The sequence below is a fragment of the Epinephelus lanceolatus genome, chromosome 14 (genome assembly GCF_041903045.1).
Source record: "Epinephelus lanceolatus isolate andai-2023 chromosome 14, ASM4190304v1, whole genome shotgun sequence".
Classification (NCBI taxonomy): Eukaryota; Metazoa; Chordata; class Actinopteri; order Perciformes; family Serranidae; genus Epinephelus; species Epinephelus lanceolatus.
This window is the reverse complement of record NC_135747.1, coordinates 40,291,386-40,313,668: the sequence shown is the minus strand read 5'-3', so window position 1 is coordinate 40,313,668 and position 22,283 is coordinate 40,291,386. Positions and strand designations below refer to the sequence as shown.

The 22,283-nt window shown below is 40.2% G+C and overlaps 1 protein-coding gene and 1 long non-coding RNA gene across 2 annotated transcripts in view; one reads left to right on the top strand and one right to left on the bottom strand.

The window, feature by feature from the left end:
• Positions 1-11,288: 11,288 nt before the first annotated feature.
• Positions 11,289-21,918, bottom strand: LOC144466879 (uncharacterized). The gene is made up of 3 exons (XR_013493295.1): positions 21,622-21,918; positions 12,958-13,034; positions 11,289-12,860 (listed from the first exon to the last, which is right to left on the bottom strand). It is a non-coding gene; the product is annotated as an uncharacterized LOC144466879 (long non-coding RNA).
• Positions 21,916-22,283, top strand: part of LOC117251521 (SH3 domain-binding protein 4) — a 63,789-nt gene continuing 63,421 nt past the window's right edge. Inside the window, exon 1 of the mRNA XM_033617920.2 lies at positions 21,916-22,049. The gene's annotated coding sequence lies outside the window, so the exon portion shown is untranslated. The remainder of the gene's footprint in view (positions 22,050-22,283) is intronic.

The window sequence follows — 22,283 nt, the reverse complement described above, 5'->3', positions numbered from 1 at the left end:
TACCCATCACACATGAACTCAAACACAATCTTAAATTATGAAATCTTGTTAAATCTTATTTGATTTACACATTTGAAAAGGAGCGACAGGAAGTATAAACTTATTGAATCCCACCCCGTCATTGTGTTAAATGAAACAGACAGCTTCCTTGTTTTGATAAATCTGTACCTAAGACTTTTCTAAATATACCATTTAACTTTTAACTTTGTCACACAAAATAACCCATGCATATGTATATAATAATAATTACCAAATATCTCTCTTACAAAATAAATTACCAATTATCCGTGACTCACAAGTATAAACCAGTCCGAATGTAATGATATATATAACATATACCAAAAAAATTAATATAAATATTGATATTACATATATATTTTCATCAACTTGTCCTGCTATCTTTTTATATTTAAACATAACGTTAGCTTCTTTCTGCCTGGTGGTGGGTGTTCTTTGGCAGATAGAAAGTAGTTCCTACATGAAAGTGCTCTCAACCATTGATACATTACTGTACGGTACTACCGTGCACAGGCCTAGGGGCCCAAAGTGTCAGGGTTCCCCCTCGCCTTCACCTACAAAATGTCAAAATGAACAAGTACTGACCAGGAACAGACACAAAATGACCACTAAGTCGTTGTGTCTTGCGTATCTGTGCCCAGGGGCCCACTGTCTCATATCCTCCCATGCTCACAACAAGGTCTGTGGATTATCTTGAGTTTCTGGGTCATGATTTCTAGAAAGAGACATGGATGTTGAGTTTTTCCAAATTCCATCTAGTTCCATTATATTGGAGAGAAGGCAGACATCTCTACGGCTGATATCTCCAACACTGCAACTCACACCAAAACAGTCTTACTTAATAAAGAGCACTATAGGTAAAATATGTATATTTGATTTAAGGGTGAATTGTCCCTTTGAGGCATTATGGTGTGGACCAGTCAAACATTTCATTTATAATTGTTGAATGAGACAAGTTCTCATCACTCTTACTTGCCATTTGAGAACCAATCTGTTGGCACCAGTGGGTCTTGAATGAGTCTGCAGTAATAACAGAGAGATATCAGGTGTCACAGTGTTTAACTTAAAATGTAAATGTGTGCAGCATCAGCCTCTTAAAAAGAAAAAAGAATTAACATTCAGTATTTGTCTGTATCCCTGCTTAACTTAAACTGAAGGTTAAGACTGATTTGCCTGCGAGTGATTTCACCCTTACTCAAACCCATTATCAGTGTTTTTCAAATATTCAGCCCACGCCTTTATCTCTGACTTTCACAACCACTTGGAAGCTGCATGTGCTTCATAATTGGTATTTTTGATATCTTACAGTAATGTGCTGAAAGCATTCTTTAAAGCCACAGAGCCGTCAGTTAATGCCAACATCACTTCATGCATTACAACAAAGCTGCGCTGGAACGGTGACGTGGCCGGACCTTTGAAAAGCGTGTAATTATAATTATCATAATAATGTGAGGTTGTAATTTTACGCCTGAGTGATGAACTCTGACAGCAGAGATGAAGTGTTGTGCGCGCTGACCTTTGAGAGACAATCCAACATGGTGGCAACTCTCTTCTCATTGTTTTTGTACAACATGGTTCACCAGAAACAAAGAAGAGAGGATCTGGAACTTTACTCAACTTAAGTCACGACCAAAGGAAACCCTCCAAAGTCTTCATGATTTTATCTTTTGAAACATCTTTTCTCAGACCAGACATTTTGACATGTGTTGGCTGAACCGGGTATTTTTTAACAGCATGTTGGGACATTTTTAGCCATGTTTGTGGTGACCTAATCAGGTGTTTTTTTAACAAGACGTTGGGACATTTCCAACCATGTTTGTGGTGACTGAAGCGAGCATTTTCTAACAAAATGTCACATCATTTTTTTTAGCCATGTTTGTGGCAACTTATCCTGGTACTATTTTTACACAAGACATTTGGACATTTCAAGTCATGTTTATGGTGACTAAACCAGGTATTTTTGAACAGGACATTGGGACATTTGCAGCCATGTCTGTGGCAACTTAGTTGGGTATTTTTTTAGCAAGATGTCGGGACATTTCCAGCCGTGTTTGTGGTGACTAAACAAAGTAATTCTTTTGCACAAGATATCGCAGCATTTCCAGCTGTATTTGCCGCAACTAAACCAGGTATTTTTTAACAACACATTGGGGCATTTCCAGCTGTGGTTGTGGTGACTAAACCAGGTATTTTTTAATAGGACATCGGGAGATTTCCAGCTGTGTTTGTGGCAAGTAAACCGGGTATTTTTTTTAGCAAGATGTCAGGACATATCCAGCTGTGTTTGTGGTGACTAAACCGGGTATTTTTTTAGCAAGATGTCAGGACATATCCAGCTGTGTTTGTGGTGACCAAACTGGGTATTTTTTTAGCAAGATGTCAGGACATATCCAGCTATGTTTGTGGTGACTAAACCGGGTATTTTTTTAGCAAGATGTCAGGACATATCCAACTGTGTTTGTGGTGACTAAACCGGGTATTTTTTTAGCAAGATGTCAGGACATATCCAGCTATGTTTGTGGTGACTAAACCGGGTATTTTTTTAGCAAGATGTCAGGACATATTAGCTGTGTTTGTGGTGACTAAACCGGGTATTTTTTTAGCAAGATGTCAGGACATATCCAGCTGTGTTTGTGGTGACTAAACCAGGTATTTTTTTAGCAAGCTGTCAGGACATATCCAGCTATGTTTGTGGTGACTAAACCGGGTATTTTTTTAGCAAGATGTCAGGACATATCCAGCTATGTTTGTGGTGACTAAACCGGGTATTTTTTTAGCAAGCTGTCAGGACATTTCCAGCTGTGTTTGTGGTGACTAAACTGGGTATTTTTTACCAGGACATCAGGATATTTCCAGCTGTGTTTGTGGCGACTAAACTAGGCATTTTTTAACAGGATGTTGGGATATTTCTAGGTTTGTTTGTGGTGACTAGATCAGGTATTTTTTAACAAGACGTTGGGACATTTACAGCAGTGTCTGTGGCAACCTAACTGGGTATTCTTTAACAAGAGGTTGAGACATTTCCAGCTGTGTTTGTGACGACTTAACAGGGTGTTTTTTAAAAAACAAAACGTGGGGACATTTCCCACTGCGTTTGTGGCGACTAAGCTAGGTATTTTTTAACAGGATGTTGGGAGATTTCTAGGCTTGTTTGTGGTGACTTAATTGGGTATTTTTTAACAAGATGTTGGGACATTTCCAGCTGCATTTGTGGTAATTTAAACGGGGTATTTTTTTGATAAGCGTCAGGACATTCACAGCAGTGTTTGTGGTGACCTAACTGAGTATTTGTTAACAAGAGTTTGAGTTTAAAAAAAGAAGAAGAAAAAAAAAAGATGTGGGGACATTTCCAGCTGTGTTTGTGGTGACCAAATTGTGTATTTAATACAAAACATGATCTTTTAGCTTACCCTAATGAAATGGTTTTTGTGCCTTAATCTAAGTTAACTACAGTGTTGTCTCACCATAAAGTCGAAAATTGAAACATACATTTTCAACATATCTGCTACACATGAAACATAGAAATTTAACATATCCATGGTTTACATTGTACAATGCCATTTATTCTGGTAATTGGATTGACATCTGCAGACATTTTGACTTGTCACAGTAAGAGATGCACAGTTGTTACAAACACTAATTGCAGTATAAATGTTAATATCATTAATTACAACTGTGTTCAAAGCTGTGCTGAACTTTTGATGAAGACTTTGATGAGCTTAATACCAGATATTAGTGTTTGGCTGATTTGAAACCAAACCTTCATTAAACATGTTTGTCTGTCTGCTGCTCAGCAAGCTGACAACGATCAGGATACTCAAAGTGTGTTTACATTTCCTTTTTCCAACAACAGCGCGACTGATTGCTGAGGGATTGCTTGTTAAATATTTAAAGTTGTTTTCAACACATTTCCTTTCATGCAGACACTCCAGCTGCACTCGCTGCAGTCGGGCCCTGTGTCAATTGAAGTTTTTTACACAGCGTCCCGACCACAGGGTTATTACTGTCGAAGTTTTTCCACACAGTGCGCCTCACTTTGATCCAGAATATCTACTTACAGTCTGTCTGTCCTGCAGCTGCTGCTTTGCCTTTTGATTCTGAACCCCTGCTTCTAAATGTTTTGATGCCTCAAGGACTTACAACTCTACTAAAATTCTATTGAGGTTCTTATTTGTTACTAAGTGGAGAAAGTAATAATTTTCAACTGCCATCTTGCTATCTATACATCCATCCATCACTGCACAGACAGTAGAAATGAGTTGTATTTATCAGGACAGTCTCAGTATTATCTGTTCACCTGATGACGTGGGGTTGTTTCCTGTTTAGGTGCTTCAGCAGATTGATTCTTGAGTTTGCTGCTCTGACAGGTGAAATTAAATTCTGTGGTAATTTTCTTATCTTTCATGGAGTAATTTCAAAATAATGGTAGTATCTCTATTATTAAGTCTCCTTCGCCATGTTGTACTTTATCTACATTCTTCAGGCCTGGAAACTGCTCAGACAGCTGAAGGGACGATGAGCTGGAGGCAAAAATCATTTCCCTTGACAGATATTGATGAAAGTTTGAAAGCCAGAGAGCTTTGAAAAGGAAATTATAAATCACATGAAAAAAAGACATTATGAGATTATTTTGTGTTTTCTTGGGAACATTTTCAGGTCACTTAGAAAAGGAACATAAGGAATATTTCTTAGGAATAAGGAACATAAAATGTGAGAGCCTTGAAAAAAGAGAAATTTTAGGTTTTCAAAATAGAAATCATGCCTACAGATTGTGTGACAGTCACCAGATAAAATGTTTCATTGTGTGTTTCTGCAAACCATGAATATGTTACGTATGCATGTTATTATGTAGTGGTTATTTTCGGTTTTGTTCTATGACATAAAACACGTCAGTAAATACCCTACTTGTGAATTTTGAAGCTTTTACGTGTCGTAAAAAAGGCGGTTGCTAACAAGTTGCTCAATACGACTACAAACCCTGTCGGGGACATTAAACGTCATCGCCCCCGAACAGGCGAGAGTGCTGGCAGTCCGCCATTACGGCTTCTTATTTAGCTTAAACAGTCCAATTTCCCCATTATACAATGTTTTTAAAATAAAGCGGCCGAAATCAGTTGAAAACTTAGTGGCGGTGACGTCAAGAGTCATGCGACCGTGGAGTAGTCATGTAGTCCGTTAAAGCCTAATGTTAGCTTTTTACTTCTGGCAATCGCATTTAAGCTTCAAATGCGGTATGAAAGGTGTTCATATGTGAAGATTATCTCGCTGAACAAAACCTGTAAGTATCATAAACTTGTGTTAGCCACAGAGCTTATTTTCTGACATAATCCAAAACGCAATGCAAAAATCACATTCACTTTCTCTTCCAGGAACCAGCGCGATGCTAAACTTCCAGGTTTTGACGTCAGCCCTGGCACACTCTATTCAGGGCCATACCTTCCTGTTTGTCGACCTGACTCCTCGAGTGTCGAGTTCACCCACTTCCCAAAGTCCTAGAAGGTCAGGGGTGGGCTCTATTGATGCGGAAGGGCCAAAAATGGTGGCGTAGAGCTTAGTTTCAAGTCTATACCACCTTCCTATGAAAAGTTATTCGCGACCATACCTTCCCGTTTGTGGACCTGACTCCTCGAGTTTGAGTTCACCCACTTCCCAAAGTCCTAGAAGGTTGGGGGTGGGCTCTATTGATGCGGAAGGGCCGGAAATGGGGGCGTAGAGCTTAGTTTCAAGTCTGTACCACCTTCCTATCAAAAGTTATTGACAGCCATACCTTCCCATTTGTGGACCTGACTCCTTGAGTGTTGAGTTCACCCACTTCCGGACGTCCTAGAAGGTTGGGGGCGGGCTCTATTGACACGGAAGGGCCAAAAATGGGGGAGTAGAGCTTAGTTTCAAGTCTGTACCACCTTCCTATCAAAAGTTATTCGCGACCATACCTTCCTGTTCGTCGACCTGACTCCTCAAGTGTCGAGTTCACCCACTTCCCAAAGTCCTAGAAGGTCAGGGGTGGGCTTTATCAATGCGGAAGGGCCTAAAATGGGGGCACAGAGCTTAGTTTCAAGGAGTCAGTTTCTATACATGATACGTATGAAATGCGCAGATGTAACGTGTTCGTGGATTGCAGAAAAGGACAATGCCAACATTTTCTTCTGGCCTTCATTTTAATTTGGCTTTAGTAAATCAACTGAAGAAGAAAATAAATTACTTAAGGAAGGAAAATAATGATAATATTAACAATAACAATAAATAAATTACATTAAAGGAGGCTGCCAGTGAAGTGCTAACATTTTTTTTGCTGCAGTAAGGCCGACACAAGTGCAAGTTTCTAATGAGACCAAAGATCTAAAGAGGAAGTGTCATTCAGTAGGAGCAGCTTTGGACAACATGGCACCTGAATATCAAGTAGATTAGTTAAATTTGCATTCAAGGGGTCATTTTAATGTCAAATTTCTGCAGCTATGTTTTTGGGAATTTACCTTTTTCTGTGGTTGCAATTTGTGGAGATAAGGCTTTTACTTTGAAGGCTTTGGGATGGGATATGTTGCTGCTCCAGGGCGAACACAAGCAAAATCCTTCTCAGGAGGATAACGCAGAAATGTTCCTGAGATAACACAGAAGTTTTCACAGACTGCTGAAGTAGGTCCTTTTCTTCTTCTGCGTCCCTGCAGGCTCTGCACCACAAGACTCCATTTGTGTTATTGTGTGGACATTTTGAAGTAACTGCACTAAAGACTGCTGTGTTACTGAGGACAGTTGAGATGAGTCTGTTAAACCCAGACACCTACTGTATCTTCTACAAATTATGCTCCTATAAAATTAGATTGTGTTTTATCAGATAGAGTGATAATGTTTTGTTCATCTGACAATCAAACGTCTGTTTGAATCATCTTGTAGTTTCCATGTTTCTCAGATATGTGAATATATATTGTTTTACTGTTCCCAGCAGACGTCTGGTTTCTTATTTCTGTTCAGTGCAGCGCTGGCTGGTTGGTCCGCCACGGTGGTGTAATCAACTTTATTATAGTCGGTAGTATATTGTGTTTTCACAGCTCATACTGTCATGTATGTTCACACTGATATGTTTCTAGACATGCTGCTACCTTCTTTTTCTTTCCAGGGAAATCTGCTGCACGGGATTATGAATTAATTGCTCGCTACCTTTGTCTTGAGGAGCTGCAGTATTTATTCATAGACAAACCGACACCTTTACTTGACAACTTTACCGCTTATTTCTCCTCTGGTCCGATCGCCACTGTCACTCCCTCACTCTTTCTCTCTCATTCAACCCCAACATGCTACGCACTCAGTCAACACATTCTCACTCCGACCTCGTCACATATCGACGTTTGGTCATGAACTTTCCACGTCGACATCCAAGGTACCCTGGGTGTGTTGGTTGTTGACGTTCTGGGACGCCGTGTCAACTTCAGCCTGTTACATGCATTGTCTGACTTCAAAATACACTTCTGTGCATAATTTGAATTTGCTCAGCGAGTCACTCTGGCAATCAGTAATCATTACCCATGTCGTTGGAGCCGAGCTGCACCAGTCACATCGGTGTATCTGATATAGGCGGGCCAGAGCCGAGCTAAACAGATGACGACAGCGCTGCGACGACGAAGTCCAGAATCAGTCAGTAAACATTGCAAGATGGCTACGGATGAACACCAGTTGTTTGAAACGGCTTTGGCCGCTACAATGAACGAGTTAGACTTGGCTTTTTCTCTAAAAGAGGAACAGAAGACGGCGCTCAAATCTTTCCTTTGCAAGAAGGACGTTTTTGCTGTTTTGCAGACCGGATATGGCAAGAGTCTAATCTACCAGTTAGCTCCGCTGGTAGCTAAGCTCTGGATACGTCACCCCGTGTATTGTTCTGATTGGTTGTAGTGTTATCCAGTTGCATGCAGTGATATTTTCAAATGCATGCTTGGTGCCGCCCCTCGACTTGGGCCATTTTCATTACTCATAACCAGACCCTAAATCTTTCTAGATTTGGGTCTGGATTTCCAGGCTACAGTTTGCATACAGTCTCTTTCAAAATAAAAGCACAATGTCGGTACAACACTGCAAACTGACTTTTTTTTATTCAGCAACACACACATGTGGTTGTGTTTAGTGTTATGCTGGTTGAGTTTAAGCAACAAAAGCATGTGCAAAATGACAGGGCTTTGGCTTTACAATCGCACGGAAAGGTAACACTGATCCCTGGGCTAAAGTCGGTGGGTGTTGTCTCGCCGTGTTTCCCCTCGACACGGCCAGGTGCTGTGAAACAATAACACCAACCAGCCACATAAACAGCCGACATAAAAGGACGGCTTTGGAGTGTTGGACGTTTCTCACACTCAGTGTTCGTAATGTTGCCTACGTAGCACAAGACATTGGACCGCAAATGCTTTTCAAACTTGTAAAAATGGTGGCTGATCAGGAGAGTAATAATTTGGTAGACATTGACGTTACATGTGTTGTGGCATAAACTACACAACCTATGGACGTAAAATATGTGCGTAAAATCTTATGACCGTCATTTCTGGTAAGTGCGCAACGGCTGTGATTCACGTTAGACAACTCCACACTGTCAAAATTCACACACTACTTTACTAAGAACAGTGTATTGTATGTACTAATGGAAGTATCTGAGTTGAGACACAGCAACAGGACTGTTAAATGAATCTGCCCTTTATCTGCTTCGTGTTATCTGAGATGACATTGTAAAAAAAAAAAAAAAGCAGACTTAAAGATGAATTACACAACTCAAACAAGTTTTGCTTCATACATAAATGAGTTGAAACCAACGGCTGCCTGGAACTATTAAAAAACATCCATAAATCTCAGACTGAATATATAGACAGCCTTTAAAAATGGTCAGTGAAAGTCTGAAGTACATACATTTTTGTCGTTAATGACCTAAAACTTGTGTTAAAGTACTCATTGTTTCGGCAGCTGAGGCCATTAAGTGAAAAAATGTTGCCATGGTTACATTATAAACTGTCAACACTGACGACTATAGCCTAATGAGACAGGATATGAATGATGCCAAGTTTTAAGGCAAACACTTCCACACCCATCCATCACTAGGATCATTACTTCCTGGCTCAACACTGGCACACATACCTCACACTCAATGTGAACTGATGATACACAGTAGGAAAACATTTTTAACCCTCTCTGCTGGTGACACCTTTTCAAAAGATGGACACAAGACAACTTCTTCTGAGAGAATGAAGAATGGTTTAATGAAACTATGGTGGGAAGTGGAGGAAAACTAAGTGCCAGCAGCGGCCCAGAGGTTGGTGTTCCCTCCTTTGTTCAGCCACTTCCAGGATTTCTTTCAGAGGAACAGCTGGAACTGACATCTCCTGCAGACTGGGAGCTGAGTCATGCTTTATTTTGCCTAACTGGGCTAAACTGCTGGTTCATTTGTTCATCGTGAACAGTGTGTTTGTACCATCGGACACACTGTGGATTACAGAACGTTCTCTCTGACTCGGCACATTTTCCATCCAGCTAATTCTCTTTTAAAGATAACACTGGAATTATCCTGCTAGCAAGCCACAGCCTCATACACTGTAGTTTATGTGAGGATATTGTGTTTCCATACTTGTACACATTATACAAATCCTGTTTCAGATTATTATTCAGGCATTTGGGGTTCTGGAGAGAATTAAATTGTAACACAGAGCTGCTCCTTTGGTGCTGATGTGGGATGGAAACCTCCAAACGACAGATATAAATGTAACTTGTAAACATGTTTGATCAGTGTGCCTCTATTTCACATTTTGCATGGACATTTGTAGAGAACTGAGATGAAATCTTCATTTTACATGCTTTTAAATTTTCAGAACAGGTTACAGCAACAAGTCCTCCAACACATACAACCACACAGGTCGTTTGTTCCGACCCTCTAACACTCATTCAGGCTTAATGTAAGATACGGGATGGACGGAGCCTTCTGTCAGTACTGCTGGGGTTAACACGCCACAGTTATATATTACATTTTAGCCAGTAACAAAGTAATGTAACACATTATCAACAGGATTTCGACTAATATTATTACCTTTACAATGTTACATAACACGTAATCACCCAAAATAATCTGTTAAATTTTTTTCATTTTTAATTTATCCACACTGATCTACATCGCTCCGCTTCCACCAGTGTGCCACCACAAAAAATATCCCCAAAAAGTTGCTGTGTCTTGTCGTGTCATAGTACACTACAAGAAGATACTGCAAAATACCTGCAAAATCTATGGGAACTGCCCATTGGTCAGACAGCCCATTGTTCCGACCATGTTAAACCCATTGTTCCGAAGTCCCGTTGTTCCGAAATCATCATGATGCCCTGTGGTTAAGGTCTGGTTAGGTTTAGGCACAAAAACCACTTGGTTAGGGTCAAGAAAAGATCATGGTGTGGGTTAAAATGAAAAAGAAAGTGGCAAACTCATAAGCTGTGAGCCTGCTTCGCCTCAAGCCTTTCTCAGCTGACCCAGAGCCGGTCGCAGCTCACTGTCAAGGCAGAAATATGCCCGCCGGGAGCCGTTCAGCATCGCAGAAAGCTCCCCACACAACCCCGACCCCAGAGTTAATAACAGGAGGTTATGGTGTTTCATTCTCTCCTCTCTGTGACACTTGTATCTCGACCAGTAGCCTACTTTTGTTGCGTTTGCTGATCCTCTATGGTACACAAATACAGTACAGCCTAGTATAATCACATATCGGAACAACGGGACGTCGGACTAATGGGATGGACCCGAATCTATAACGTATCCTGTTCTGCGTGCTACGGGTGCAAGAAAGTAGCGAGGATAAGGAGCTGGCCTCCGGTTTGTTTTTTCCTCGTCCCGAAGTCTGGGTGATAGTAGTATATGTTGTGTTTCCATCCACATCCCCTACAACAGCAGAGCAATGCTGGCACACAGCAGAGTTCCTACACATTTGGAATTTCAAAATTCCATACTTTTCCATACCCTAATTTCCAGACTTCTCAGCATTTGTTTTTTTTTTTCCAGAGAATATGCGACATCTGAGTAAATATATCAGTGTATCATATTTCACATATTTCACATCATATTTAATTATTCTTAATAGGCGACTGTAGCCAAGTACCATAATGGCATGCAAATAAAAACTCAGGTAAGTTCAATGCATTGGATTTTATTTTAACACAATTTAAGAGTTCAATGTTTACAATTTTTTTGTGTCCCTGAAGTGTCTGAACATAAAACTGTAAATACTGTTTCACACACACACACACACACACACACACACACACAGAGAAGTAAAACAACATGTCCCATCTCAACATTTTGTAGGTGAGGTCAACAGTCAACTACAAAGGCAACACTGGCTCAAAAACAACAAGTTAAACTTGTTAGAATTACAACTTAAACATGTGCAATAAATTGTAAAAACCTACATATGGTTACATGTGCATTTCTGATTGTTCCACTCAAAGTTGTACCATAAAAAGCAATCATATGAAGATTGATTAAATTATTTTTGGAAAAACCTAATTTTCTATTTTAGAAAACAGTATTTTAGAACAGTGGTAATAGTCTGGAAACATAAATATTTTTCCATACTTTATTTTTCATTTTCCATACTTTTTAATACCTGGAAATTGATCAAATTTGTTTCCATACTTTCCATACTTGCATAGGAATCCTGACACAATGCCATTCTTATGCATAACTCTCGCTACAGTGCTGTTGTAGCTTACCGGCACATTCAAATGAAAGTAACTAGTAATAGGCTATGTAATATATTATATTTTGAGAGTAACTTGCCCCACACTGCTGGAGATCGTGAAGACAGTGTGGTGTCGTTCAAACGAGATACAACCATAGGAGACCACAAAGAAATTTAAATAATGGGAGAACAAATCGGTAGTAAAATGAAAAGAATTCCTCGTCCATATGTCGGGATGTAACATTATATGGCCGTGCAGACCGCTGCCATCGACAATGTTATATTGTACAAAAGGTACACTATAACGACCTCCTCCACTGTCGCTTCGTTTGTTGTTGTGTGAAACTTTTGACTCCGCCCTATAGTGCCTTCTATTGGCTGTATCTATAGCAACATTAAGGACACATGGAAGTATGAGGGCAGTTAACAATGTTTGAAACCGATGTATCTATTTCAAACATGTTTCTTAAAATAGTGCTCCATACCAGTGGCAGGAGATCAACATGTCCTCATCCCTAAACAACAGATGCTGTATATGACCGTTAGATTTAAGCAACAAAATTACATGGTTAGGTTTAGAAGAAAAAATTTGTTACTTAACTTACGTACGTAAGTCCATATGTCGACATTATGCAGATAACTGCATTACGCCGTTAAAAAAAAGTAACATAGGTAAAAGAACTCAATGTTGAGTTTTGGTTTGACACGAGACATGAACAGCAGTTTCCCTGATCAAAGTCCTGTGTTTGTTTGACACATTTGTCCACTCTGACCTCCTGACATGGACTTTGTTGCTCTTTAGACTACGTCACCTGACTTTTTCATTGCTTCCGTCAAGATTACTATGAGCTCTAGAGGTTGCCATCTAACAATGAATGTAAAAATGGGTCGTAATAAGCTGTTGTACAAACAACCTGTGTGAATTTTTTTTGAAAGTGGACAGTCTCGGTTAAAGTGTATTATACCATAATTAATGGGAATTCTAGATTTTGACTGGCTACGTAGATAAAGTTATAGTAACTGGACAGTATCACCAGACACCTATGAAGCAGGTACTTTTTTGCAGATCGTAACTTGACTGAAGGTAAAACTGGAGGTAGGACTGTAGGTCTCAGCCAAAGATTCTGGAACTGGGGCTATTTGTGTAACCACCACCAACTGTTGAAAACAAACAAAAAAAAGATACAAAAGCTGAAAAACATCCAAATTTCATTTCCAAAGCCTTTGATATTTATGAGAAACTGGAGGTCCAAACCATCTCACGACAGGAGGAGGTGAAGCTGCAGCCTGAGGACCAGCTGCAGGGAAGAGGGGAAGGAAACGTGACCGAAGCTGCACAAAAAAAGAAAGAGAAAGTATTTGCAATTAAAAGTGTGAGATAGAGTCAGAGAGCTAAGTAGTTAACTAGCATGAGTGGGAGGGTGACAGTTTTAACATCAAGTTCCAGTACGCAGGCTATAGTTTGGGTGTATTCAAAATCTAAGTCTCTCCAGCCTTCAAAAGTATTTTAACACTCTTTGATCAGTCTCCTGAGCCTCTTCTGTAAAGCTGGAGGTCGTAAAGCAATGCAAACCGCAGAAATTTTGCAGCTAAGGAACTTTTTTTATGATATTTGAAACAGTAAAGTGAGATCAGGTTAGAATATGGGTAAATAAACCACTGGTACTTTTAATTTAAGAACATGGCATTTTGGGGGCAAGTGCTATGAGCAGGATAATACCCTCTAAGGTTATGCAGAGGTTCATAGTCATGGCGAAAACTTTATTCATTACAAACATGAAGCGTATCATATTATTATTTCTTACATTTTCACTGTAACTTACAGCTATCTCACATGGCTTGACTATACTGGTTTCCACATACATCTGGCCACATTGTGCACTTATAAACTTAGCAGCAAAGTTTAAAATAATGTCCCACACCTCCAGTCATGCGTCATAAGTTTTTGTCTGTGGAATCAGTTTACCCAGAAGCCATCAGTGCGTTCGCCTGAAGATGGAGCTTCACAGGCTCCACGGTACGTGCTGGAACATTCTGCAATAATGGCTCCATTTGTTTCATGTGCAAACACGTATTATGAAACCACAGTTACTTGATGCATTTGCAATCCATCTTCAATCTGCCCGCAAGCCTCAATATTACACCACACATCTTCTTTATATATGTAGAGAAGCCAATGCATTTTATCAAGCCGACGTCTCCCACTGAATATAAATGAAGAAATTTTTATTCAGAATGCTCGCTGTTAGTACATCTGCTTTTTCTGGGTTGAGGCTATAAAACATAAAACATTTTGTTAGGTATTCTGAGTTATTATACACTGTATATATTAGCTGCCTGCTCTGTGGTGTTAGTGTAATGCAATCTAGTTTCATGGACGTGATGTGGCGGCCTGTTTGTCTGTCAGATATAAACCCAGACTCTGATTTATTACAGACGAGAGCCTCGGAGTCGGATCAATTCCTATACCTCCACCTTGTCATTCATCACACTGATTGAAGATCAATCATTCAGTTTTTACTCTTATTTTGTTTTTCTTCTCAGGATGGCAACATTGGTCCATCACTTTGGTCCAGACTGAAATATCTCAACTATTATTGTATAGATTATACATTTGGGTCCTATCAAGACAGTAAATGGCAGCAAAGAAATAGACGCAGACCTCCTGTCCATCATTCCTTCATCCAACACAACACAAAGCAGAGTCAAGTTAACTAACCAGTTTCACAGGTTTCTCACTGATTTAGTTAGCATGCTAATGTTAGCATTTAGCTCAAAGCACCAATGCGCCTTATGCTGCATTTTAGACAAGTCACAACTTGAAAATTTCCAACTTTCTAACACCTTGTCCTAACTGGATGCAAGGCAAGTGAGCATCATCGACTAAATCAGTTTGACTGCATTGTTTTCTATGGACTGTCCTAACTGTGTAAGCGCCACTTCTCATTGCATCGCACCATATTGAGTGAAACTTTTCGTATTGAAAGCGCTACAATGGATGAGGTATGGCTGTTTGACAAGGCTGAAATGAGGTGTAATCTATACGTCCAATGGGACATGTAGTCCAGTGTAAAGTAATGTGGCATGACAGCCAGAGGTTCACTCGCTGTTAGGACACGTTGTACTAGAATAAGTACAGATACCATCACTCAAAGTTTGAATTCCTACTTGTAAATTCAGGGAAAATCCATTTATGAAGAGGAAGCAGTTGTCTGACATCACAAAACAGTGGCAGCACCAATGGAGGCGCACATTGTAAAGGTAAACCATCAACTAAAATGCAACATAAAGTATATCTGCCTGAATGTGATTAAAATAGCACATACTGTCATATAGTCAAACCAGTTCTGCATGTAAATTGATGTTAAAATATGTTACTAATTTAATGAAGTAGTTGGTTGTCTGACTCAGTGGGTGTGGACTGTAGCTTTTAAGGCCTGAACATACTCGGGCGTACTATAAGCGGAACAGACTCCGCGAGGAATGTCCGCAGTTATTTGGGCTTTCATAGTCGAGCGCACTTCCGTGTTGTAGTTTCCTGTAAAAATGTGCGTGAAAAATCCCCGCGATGTGAAAAATACATGCCGAGCAGTCACTGGTGTGCGGAGTGGAGTCCGTGCGGTCGTAAAATCTGAGCTTTGCGCGCACAGGGCTTGCGGACGTCCTCTTTGAGTCTGCGCGGACCTCCACGGAGTTCTGCGTACGTTCTGCCCAAGTACATTCGGACCTTTAGCTTCCTTCCGCAACCTACGTGCTAAAACATCTCATGGTGTTTAATGTGATGTTCACTTTTGCAGGTGTTTTAATGCCACCACTTACCTCTTCACCAAGACAAGTTCCGGCCTGACACTTATTTGCAGGGGCACCATGGCTGTATCCTGGGATTAGCATCGCCCAAGATGATATTGATGGGTTTAAAGCAATACAAACAACACAGACTCCTTTTTCTCTTTTGGCTATGTGAGAATATTCCACTAGTGGCACAAGTCTTGATAGTGGTCACTTTGGTCACTTTTTGGCCCATGACAAAGGACCTGCAAAATGACAGGCTGGATTTCCATTAGAATTTCTGAGGATGAGCTCAGTCTCCAGAGGATGAATTCTAATAATTTCGATGCCTCTTAGATTTTTTTTTCTAGTGCCACAATCAGACCAACAATTCCATTTGTCTGTACACAAGAACTCTGAACAGTTTATCATATTCCCCAGAGTATGAACCATTTTTATTTGGCCATCCAAATAATTCCCCCTTCACCCTCAGGACAAAATCTCAACTGTTACACAAGATACTATATCTTATAATCAACACAGGTTTGTTGTTTAATTTGTTGAGCACATTACTGCTCCCCAGAGGATAGATCATTCCCATTTTGGATGTCCATGAGCTTCCCCTCTAGTGCTACCCTTAAGACAAAATGTCAGCTTTTCACACAAGATACCAAATCTTAATAATCTTATAATCAACAGGCAGGTTTGTTGTTAAAAGCATTAAGCAAATTCCTGCTCCCCAGAGGATGAACAATGAGCTTCCCCTCTAGTGCCACCTTTTGGACAAAATGTCAACTTCTCACACAAAATATTGTATCTGAAAATCAAAGGGCAGGTTTGTCTAAATGTATTGAGCATATTCCTGCTCCCCAGAGACTGAACCCTTTTGATTTTAATAACATCATGGTACAGGGCTCGAGTATACTACTTTCTAAATTAAACTGTGTTTATTCAGAGAAATTCAGTCTTCACATGAAAGTCATTGTGAGTGAAAATCTGTCCTGAGACACCACAAAGTTTTTTTTAGTTGTTTTTGAGAGATAGTACCCAAATCCAAGGCAAAGACGACACAAGTACGGCAACAGAAAACAGAAAAATAGACAGTATGTTTGTTCAGTAAACCAAAGAAAGAGGCGGAATAGAGAGATGACTCTTTCTATCAACAGATGAGGAGTGCAGATGAGGAGGGGGATGTGTTGTAACATGTTTTGTGTTGTGGGATGTAATGAACAATGTAGCCTTTAGGGGATGCTCAGGGGCTTATATTCACAACAGTGACTAGTTCAAAATAAACTGTGTGTCTGCACTGTGGACAAATCATCAGTCATTATTTTTAATGTTTCAGAAACAAATAATAATTCAGTAAGAGCGAAAACAAAGACTGTTAGAATCCAACAGAAAAAGTTCTACCATCATAAAGATTCTTATTTCTGATGCTGCGTCTCTGTGGAGGTTGAATACAGGTTTGATCTTCTGTTTCTGAACTTTCCACAGCAGATCATGAATTATTCTGTCAGACACTATTTTGAACCTCACACAGTTGCTCACGTCTCCACATAATGCCAGACTTCCTTTAAATTCTGTGAAATCTAACTTTACACTATCTATATGAGAGGACATGCCTGCTCTCGCCCACTGTGTCCTGATAACAATCATAGATAGTGTCATTTCCATGACGCCTCACTCCTTTAGAATAATGGGCTCCACAGGTGGTTGTAAAAACAAACATAAAAACAGGTTTTGCATAAACAGTAAAGAGCTGCTCTGTTTTTGTTAAACAAAAATATTCTATAGTAAGGGGTGGGTGATGCCATGCATGTTATTTTAGCATATGACTTTGATATTTGCAGGTCAGTTTTATTATATCTTATGTAAAATCAGAGGGGCGCCCTTCTGTGTGGAGTCTGCATGTTCTCCTCATGTCAGCGTGGGTTTCCTCCAGGTGCTCCAGCTTCCTCCCACAGTCCAAAGACATGCAGGTTAATTGGTGACTCTAAATTGTCCGTAGGTGTGAATGTGAGTGTGAATGGTTGTCTGTCTCTATGTGTCAGCCCTGTGATAGTCTGGTGACCTGTCCAGGGTGTACCCTGCTTCTCGCCCTGTGTCAGCTGGGATAGGCTCCAGCCCTCCTTTCAACCCCAACAGGATAAGCAGTAATGGAAAATGAATGAATTATGTAAAATCATAATCTGCAAAATGGTTAGTGATTTCATAAATATGTGGTGGGGTAAAAAGTACAATTACCCCTCTAAATGTGAAGGAGAATAATATTATAAGCAGCATGAAGTATCTAGTAACGTACAAGTAGACTTATTTCAAAGTTATTACCAATCAATCAATTTATATATCATATCATATCCTGCTTAAGTAGAAGTACAGAATAATTATCACTTAATGTACTAGGAGTGTCAGAAGTAAAAATGCTCATAATGTAATGTTAATACTGATGCATCAATGTTAAAGCAGCATGTTATTATTGTAGCTGCTGCAGGTGGAACCAGTTTTAACTACTTTAAATACTGTTAGCTAGAGTAATCCAGTGGTTCCCAATACAGGGTTGGGCCCCTCCAAAGTCCCCAGATAAGCCTGAGGGGTCATGAGATGATTAATGGGAAGGAAAGAAGCACCTGTCTTTAATATTATCAACCCATTAAATGGCTTTTATCAGCTGTCACCAGGAGCATAGATCTAAAGTGGTATGGCTCGACTCTAAAGTGGGATTTATACTTCTGATGCAGAGCCTACTGCGTAACACACGCCACAGCCTGACACGCACCTCCTCAGAGATGCAAGTACATGTTGCGGCGACGCAGACCTCCTGTCTGTCTCTGTAAGCTGAAACCATTTCCCTCAGTGGAAACAAAGCTTTTATTTACTTTAATTTCACAGATAAGAAACAATAAATTGTGAAGACAATAAAGCCTCAGCAAAAATAGCATTTAAAGTCCTGTGTGTGATTTATCCTGGCTTCATATGAGCAGAGGAAATCTCCGCTAGCTGCTAGGCTAATGTAGATTCAAGATTCAAGACCTTTATTTGTCCCCGAGGGGCAATTGATTCTGCCGCAGTAGCAATAAAAACAACAGCAACAAACAACAATGACAACAACAAGGTTGACACACACAAGGCAACAGTCACATAAAATCAGTCGTAACTAAATAAATAAAAACGCATACTTGAATAAAATATGAACTAATGATGATGCTACCTGTACTGTACAGAGTTAAGCAGTGAGATGGCAGAGGGTATGAAGGAGAATTTGTATCTGTTAGTTTTGGCTAATGGTTGTCTGAGACGGGAACCAGAGGGCAGGAACTTAAATTCTGAATGCAGGGGGTGAGTGCTGTCGGACATAATGAATTTTGCCTTCTTTGATGGCTGGTTATTGTACAGATCTGAAAGGGTTTTTTGCTGAGTGCCAATGATTTTACTGCTGACTTTTGTTATCTTGGTTAATGAGTTTTTCTGTTTCAGATTTAGTGATGCAAACCAGCAAATAAAAGAAAAGGTGACAACAGACTCAATAAAAGATCTATAAAACATTGTCATCAGAGATCTGTCGACCTGGAACTTTGCCATGTGTAATGTGTGTTTAATGTGTGTTTTGAATCAACTGACCAGTATTTTGGAGGTGTAACTGCAGAGTGACACAGACACACCACCAAACAAGTATATATGCTCCCAACAGCATAGGCTCTGCATAGAACTGATGCACAAGTATAAATCTCCCAGACTCCACTCCTAATTGGCTCAGAGGGATATAATTTATTTTTTTAAAGATGTATCACAGTGGGGTGGTTCAAATTTGTTCGGTGGTGGCCTCTAGTGGTCATAGTAATTGTGACTGGAGCACAGAAGAAGTCAGGTGATGTAATATAGAGAGAAGAGGTCAAAGTGGATGGATGGGTCAAACAAACACAGCACTTCCACCCTGGACACTGCTGTTTGTGTACTTTGTGAAACCAGAAGTAAATGTTGACCTATGTTAACTTCCTTAACAAACAGACTTATTTTAACCTTTAACCTATTTTAATATTTTTCTAAACTAATCAAGTAGTTTGTTTCAACTGTCAATGCTGACCATGTTTTAAAACTGCAACCCTTTCTCTCTCTCAACACACACGTAGACACAGTTCGCCCTGTCTGAAGCATCAGAAATCATATTAAACTTGATGACATAAACATCCTGAAAGGGCCCCTTTGTATTTCCTTGCATTGTATGTGAATGACATCAGCTGACAGGAAGTAAACATGGACCAAAGCTGTTGACTAGCAACTCCAGTGAAACTCAGCTGATAACATTTAAAACTGGTGCAAGAAGAAGAAACTAAGTTCTGATACACAAATATGTTTTCACTTTTTTTTCGCTTTTTGTAAAATATTGGACAAAATGACCTGTTTGCACCTCATTTTTAAAAAAAAATGAAACCATATGAAAAGTTCAGAGGGAAATGTCTCTTTGGTTTGTATCACTTCTCATAAGTTATCAGTATTTAAAACTCTATACCTACTGGTGAGTACAGTAAGCCTAGGCTACATGAGTAATAATTCTTTTCACAGAGGTGTGAACTCAAGTCTGGTGTTTGATGAACTCATACTCGACTTATACTCAAAATCAAAACAGACTTGGACTTTAATACCACTGACCTGTGACTTCACTTGGACTTGAGCCTTTGACTTGAAAATTGCCTCCCTGATACCTTTCACCAAGCCCAAAGATTAAAAAGCATTTAAATTAAATGTGCCTCAAATGAATTATTTCCCTTCATTTTCTCAATCATCTTATGTGAACGCAATTAATTTCCAGCCAACTGAGACGTATCTCCCCAGATGATCCACAATATCTTAGCCAATCAGCATCCAATCAAGCTGCAGGAGAGAATCACGAAGAACTAACGTTACGTTACTGAGCTCAAGTTGAAAAAATGAGACCAAAGATAATTTGGTTCACGTACATTTGAAATCAACAAAAAATGAACTGCAGTATGCAAAATGTGAAAATCACAGATGGAGATGCAACAACTTCCGACTTTGTACGACATTTGACGTTACACAAAAAACAGTAATAGTATTGTAGTTAGTGAGATAATGCTTATGCAGCAATCATCACTGCGTATCTGACAAAAATAAAAATAGAAAGTAAGAAATTAATCATTTAATTGAATCCTTTTTTTTTATAGTGTATTTATAGATTTTCTTAGCCTGGAAATCCAGACTCAAATCTAAAAAGATTTTGAGTCTGGCCCTCACCGATACACCCTTCCTACCCAAGGGGCGGCACTAACTGAGGCATATTAAATGCTGCTGCATGCATTTAGATAGCACGATAGCCAATCAGAGCAAAAAACAAGGTGAGGTATTCATTGCACTAAGCCCCATTGGTTTGCCGACCAGTGAGGCTAACTGATATATTATGCTTTTGCCGTATTCCGTCGGCAAAACGGCAAAAACGTCCCTCCTGGAAGCGAAGGCTTCTAGGGCAGTCTTCTGTTCCTCTCTCAAGGAAAAAGATAAGTGTAGCTGGCTTAACGTTTCTTCCAAAGCTAAACTGAATGGATGTGGTCCTTTGGCAGCTGCCATCTTGGCTGTCTTCATCATGTTATGCCTGCCCAGAGCCCGCCTCTGTCAGATAGACTGATCTGATTGGTCTGATATGCAAGTCACTGGGCTCTGCTCGTCGGGGCCAGATCCCCTCCCCTAGCAAATCGAATTTGCTCTGTCCGTCTCTGTGTCTCTGTCTGTGGCTGGAGTTGGGGACACCAGTTGCCATAGCATCAAATACACCTCCTCTGATTTCTTTTGTTTTAGATAGCTACTATTTAGATTTAATAAAAAAGGAAACCATGATGGCTTTGCCTTTTTGAGGGTCTATACAGCAAATGACGCTGTTTTTAAATCAATAATATTTTTTTTTATAGGTTTATTTCCAAGGTTGCAGTCTGAATCACTTGCAAGGGCCAGCTCTATCCTCAGCCCCCCCACCCCAGGGTTCCCGGTGCCATCGCACTGCCTCCACTGTCTGTATTTACGCCCCTGCATCCATGATTGTTAAAATGACATTACATTTGACAAAGAGCTTATTATGACTTGCTCAGGACTCAAAACTCAAAGTTTAAGACTAGCGACTCGAGTGCAATAACTTGAGACTTACTTGTGACTTGCTAACATTTCGGTGACTTGGTCCCACCTCTGCTTTCCACCACTGTGTTGCTCCTTTTGCACACATCTAGTGTCCTTGCTGTAGTGTTGTGTGGGAGCTGTTTCCGTGTCTGAGGGTCTCTCTCCACAAACCCTTCACCATTAACAGTCTCTGATAATAAAACAACTGTTCCTGTCTGTGTACTGTACATCTGTGTGTGGAGTCAGAGCCATTTGAACCAGTGAAGTGACATCATGTGTCCCGGTGAGGCCCCTCCCTGTCCCGGTGACATCAGCCGGAGCTGTGCTGCTTTCCTCCAGGAGCCCACGGTGGATCCGCACACACACATCCAGCACCACCGGGAGAGCTCGACGGAAACTGCGCCTGCTCGGCTGTTATCGCCTTCTTCATGGGACAAAACAAGACTTCTTCTGTGCCAGGTAAGCTGACATGTCTCCTCCTCTTCATCTCCCTCTGTGTCTGTTCAAAACGCATTTCTTGCTCATAATGTCAAAGTGTGAGAACATGTTTGAGCGGCTCCACCTGGGAGCGACGGAGCTTCATCCTGGCGCACAGAAGGAACTTTTCACTGTGGGGACTCAGCTGGAGCGGAGCAGATTTGGGGGAAAACGACGATTAATCGACATCAAACTGGTCTGCTTTGGATTCTTTGC